This window comes from Pyrus communis, chromosome 12 (genome assembly GCF_041283825.1).
Source record: "Pyrus communis isolate YQ-2024b chromosome 12, ASM4128382v1, whole genome shotgun sequence".
Classification (NCBI taxonomy): domain Eukaryota; kingdom Viridiplantae; phylum Streptophyta; class Magnoliopsida; order Rosales; family Rosaceae; genus Pyrus; species Pyrus communis.
In genome coordinates, this window is record NC_142576.1 from 14083617 (window position 1) to 14088722 (window position 5106).

Consider the following 5106-nt stretch of genomic DNA (forward strand, 5'->3'; position numbering starts at 1 on the left):
TCTGTGCATTTAGTTTATTTCCGTCCAAAACTCAATCCCCCTTTACTTTATTGTCCAATTTAGTTAGAAAGTGTCTTAGTTTGTGTTTATAAGTGTTTTGATTCAATTTGTTACACAATTTCGTCCAAATTCACCAAAGTGCTCAAAACTGCCCAGAAAGTGTTTTTAAGGCAGTTTTGAGTGTTTTGGGTGATGTTTGAGTCTTTTGGTTTGTTTGAGTGTTTTAAAGTTTAGTTTTGCATTCTTTGAGTCTAGTGTAGTGTTTTATATTGTGTTTTTACGTTTTTGAGTCAAATCCAAGTGATTAACAATCCCTCCTAATCCCCGGTCCAGAACGATCCCTACTTATACTTATACTACAATTGACAAAAAGAGGGTTTAATTTGTGTGCGTATAAATCTCACATCAGCCTCCCTAGATGGACATTGATGAGTAGGATGGCTTGGTATGCTGCAAATGGCACACACTTCATTTGCTTTTAGCACCATGTTGAGCACGGATTCAATCTTTCTTTCTAGGTTAGCTACCTGCAACAAAAGATCATGATTAGAGCTTGTTTCATAGACTCCAACTTTCTTACCCCTTAAATCTTTGTGTTGAGCATTAGACCCCAACATCTCATAAATGTTATATGACTCTTGAGCATTCTTTTTCTTCAATGCTCCACCTGCTGCATTATCAACAGTCGATTGACATGTTTGGGTTAGTCCATCATAGAAAATTTGCATTTGTAAGTGAAAAGGTAACCCATGGTGTGGACATTGCAGCAAAAGGCCTTTAAAGCGCTCCCAACACTCATTGAAAGGTTCTCCATCATCTTGTTTGAAGTTGAAGATTTGTCCCCTTAATGTGGCTGTCTTTTGAGTGGAAAAGAACTTCTCCAAGAACTTCTTAGCCACGGCATCCCATGTGGTGAGGGAACCTGGTGTTAGAGTCATCAACCAACTCTTGGCCTTATCTTTCAAGGTGTAAGGAAACACTCTCATCCTCAAATTTGCTTCACTTACTCCCTGCAAAGGCAAACCACTCACAACATTGTAAAACTCTTTAATATGAGCTAAAGGGTCTTCATTAGGTAAGCCATAAAAAGAGGGAAACATATGGAAATGTGAAGATTTAAGATCATAGTTTCTAGCTTCTGTGGGCAGCAAGATGCATGAAGGTGAATTTGGTATGATTGGTTGAGCAAAGTCCTCCAAAGCTCGAAGCTCATCTTGGTTGCCTGCCATCTCTTCTTCTCTTTCCCAATTAAATTGCTCAGATTCTTTACTTGTTGAACTAGGTGAATTCCCTTCCTCTTCTTCACGGATAATGGAGGAACTTGATGGCACAAAGTTGTCCAAAGTGTGGCCCTTTAACCGTTCAATTCTTTGGCCTAGCTCCACAAGTCTATTTGACATATACTACCTGAAACAAAATAACACAAGTTTGAATGAAAATCAAGAATCTACCTACAATGAAAAGAACAAAGTTTAAATAGCAAACAAGCAATTACAAGGGACTGAAATCAGTCCCCGGCAACGGCGCCATTTTTGTTGAGTTAATTCCTTCCTAATGCTAGAATATGTTTAGTATAATGGCACAAGTAAGGGTGTCGAATCCACAGGGACTAATTGATCCTATATAATCACTTGTTTTGCAAGAACTATATGAAATGAATAAAACTAATCAAATTAGGCAGATTTGTTATTGTAACTTGAAAACACTAGAAAATGAAGTAAACACAATTAAATGAATCAACAACTAATAAAATGGGATAGCACCAATGGAGATGAAGCTAGGGATTCGGTTTCACCATTGCTTAAACCAAGTCCATGTTTGTTAAGTTAGTTTATACTCAGCTATCTACCTATTTCTTGAGTTTGCTTCACTTAGATATGATCAACCATATGATGTGTGGATTTGATCACATGTCCTTAATCATGAGCCTAGTTGTGATGTGCAACTTTGGTTCCTAATCAAGAAGGTGTTACGAACAAGAAACTTTCATAAAACCAAAGGTAACACTTGGCAGGTTGTTTGCAAAGTATTCCCTTCATCCATTCACATATCTACCAAGAATATGCATGATGTGTGCTCTAATCTTGGCTAAACAACCTGTGGTTAATTCAAATGGTGATCAAACATTAAAATCAACCCACAAAGTCACAATTAAATCAGAGAATGAAACAAGAAATAGATGGACAAACTGAGCATTCTAACTTAATTACATGGTAAACTTTGCAAGGCTACATCAAATCCCTAGAGGGAGATTAGTTACACTTCATGTTTACAAAAGGTTTGACATAAAAAATATAAAACATGAGTGAACATAGAATTAATAAGAAGAAACCCTTGAAGCAAAACTGATGTCGAAATCCCTTAAGAGTGCCTTCGGTGGTGGTTCTCCAAGTGTGATGAAAATGAAGGTAGATTGGCTATGGTTGAATGGTTTCTGCACTTGGGAGAACAAATGGTCAGAGATGGAGTGAAATAGAGTGGTTATGAGTGTGAATCATGGAATCCTCCAAGAAGCCTTGTTGTGTGAAATGTGCATGGTTTTATAGAAGGGAAATGTCACTGCCATCATTAAGAATTGAGCTGGAATTGCACATGTGAGATGGGAGTGCATAAATGAGCTGGAATGAATGGGTTTCTGAGGTGGTGGACGCACGGCATGGGCAATTGATAGGAGCATATTTATGCTACTTAGTTATGTTGTTTCCTTGCATTTATGAAGTTAATTACCATTTATTTCAGTCTTTTAAGTTATTTTCGTATGTTTGTAGGTTTTAATGGCAAAAGGAGCAAGAAAGTGCATTTTGAGGCTATTTGGAGCATTTTTGGGCATGGATTGGATAGCTTAACCATGGAGCAAAGAGGATGGACGAAATTGAAGTCAAGAAGGGCTAGGAAAGGCTACAAATCTGGTGGAGGAAGTTCAAATGCAAAGAGGATAAGGAAGAAGCAAGAAACAAGGAACCTTATCCAACCTTATCCAACCTTATCTTATCCTATCCTAGAAACCTTATCCTATCCTATCTCCAACATTATCCTATTCTATCCTATCCAAATCAGGTTAGGACTTAAACCTAGCTAATTAGAGGGAACTAATTACACATTTAAACACCTAAGTCAGATCCTAGAAACCTTATCCACTCAATTGCCGCAAGAACTCATTTCCTTGTAGGTTTAGGAATTGCAAATCCTTCTCCTACACAAATATCATGTATCCTTGGCCCTTTAGGTCTAGGAATCTGCCCTAAACCATCCCTTCTAGAAACCTTATCTCAGCCCTATGCACATGCCGCACCAAAACCTTCTAGAATTCCTAAATCCTAGCCGAACTCCCTAATCCAATTCCCATTTGATTTCTGCCTTGAATTAACCCTTTTTCAATGGGATTGTGCAATCCTTTTCCTTCACTAAGTGTGCCTAATTAAAGCCTATATAAACAGCCCTATGCCGCACCATTCAATCATCCACTCACACATTCATTCATTCATACTTTCATCCATCAAACACCACAATCCATTCTATAACACCCTAGTGCCGCAAGCAAGGAAGCAAGGAAAGGAGGAATTGTGCAACCTGTCATCCAAGGGAGTGCCGTGCATGCCATTGGAGTGTGGAGCGTTTTTCTTGGTGCTTTCTATCCTTAGTCTTAGTCAATGTTTAAATTTAATTATCTTTGTTTTGCGAACATGAGGAACTAACTTCTCTTTAGTTAGAGGAGAATTTGAAGCCATGATTATATGTTTTATATGAATTAAGTACGTCCGGTTATTATTACTTAAGGCATGAATGTGATTTGCTTATCTAAGTTATTAAAACTGGCTTATGTATGTGGGTTGGGGGTTAACACTTAATTTGCATGCATAAACTTGATGCTAGAGTCTAGGAGGGTTTCACGTAATTGTTATTCACTTATACTCACAAGTAGTGGAGGTTGCTAGTCACAATCGCGTTAAGTAAATCCTTGGCATAAGTCTCATGCGTTTCATAGTGATGAATGCCTTGTCAACGCTTATAGTTTTCACAAAGCTTAATGACTTTTGATATGTATCTTTGTATGCATCTCATATAAAGAACTTGAAAAAGATAATTTGGTTGTAATGCGTTTTCATTCAATTCAATGAAATAAGGACAACTTGAGAGTTAGTTGTGCGATGCAACTAATTTGGGGCGTTGTCATTCATGGTCTAAAGGAGTAATAACTGGACATTGGTTTGTATGCATATATCATGTGTGGAGAAGGATCCTCTAACTAGCCTCTTACCCATTTGTTTTACCTAAATTCGTTTTTCAAAAGTGTTTTCTACTAAGTTTTTGTGTTAAGTTTTATTTTCGTCAAAAACAATCCCCATGTTATTTAGTCTTCATATTTGAGTGAAAACTTGTTTTCCTTGAGTCTTTTAAGTCTAGTCAAGTCCTATTTTCGTCCAAAACCTTTATTGAGTCTAAAAGTGAGTCTTTTTGAGTTTTGGTTGCTGTTTTAAGTGTCTAAAGTTAGTTTTGAGTCCATAGAGTCTAATTTAGTGTTTTTGAGTCTTATTTACATAGATTAGCATCCCTAGTTAATCCCCGGTCTAGAACGATCCCTACTTACATATCTACTACAATTGTCACAAATAGGGTTTAATTTGTGTGTCAAGTTAATTTTCACATCAAATTTTGGCGCCGTTGCCGGGGATTAGCAAACTTGCTAATCCCTTGTGTTTGTGTCGTGTTTTTTTTTTAGTGTCTTTTTGTTGTCTTTGTGTTGTTTTTTTTTTAGTGTGCCGTGCCTATAGATTGCTGATTTGGTTGTGTTCTTTATTTTCAGGTACTAGTTTATGACTCGTCGTTCTCAACCTATTCGTGCAAACATATTGGATTTTGACGACGATTTTGAACGAACTTTGAGAAGAAAGAGGAAGCAACCGGAACCTTATCCACCTAGTTCAAGTTCAGATTCCGAATCTGAATTTGAAGAAGAAGAAAGCATGGCGGCGGACAATAGAACAATCAAAGAACTTTCGGCCTCGGGACTAGACAATGCCGTACCTTTGTGCATTCAATATCCTATGGCTGCCCAAGGCAAGACCGATGAGTTCGAATTGAAGTCTAGCTTGTTGCATCACATTC

The 5106-nt window shown here is 37.5% G+C and overlaps 1 non-coding gene across 1 annotated transcript; it reads left to right on the plus strand.

The window, feature by feature from the left end:
• The first annotated feature begins 744 nt into the window (after window positions 1-744).
• Window positions 745-855, plus strand: LOC137741214 (small nucleolar RNA R71). Its single transcript, XR_011069244.2, has one exon. It is a non-coding gene; the product is annotated as a small nucleolar RNA R71 (small nucleolar RNA).
• Window positions 856-5106: the final 4251 nt, after the last annotated feature.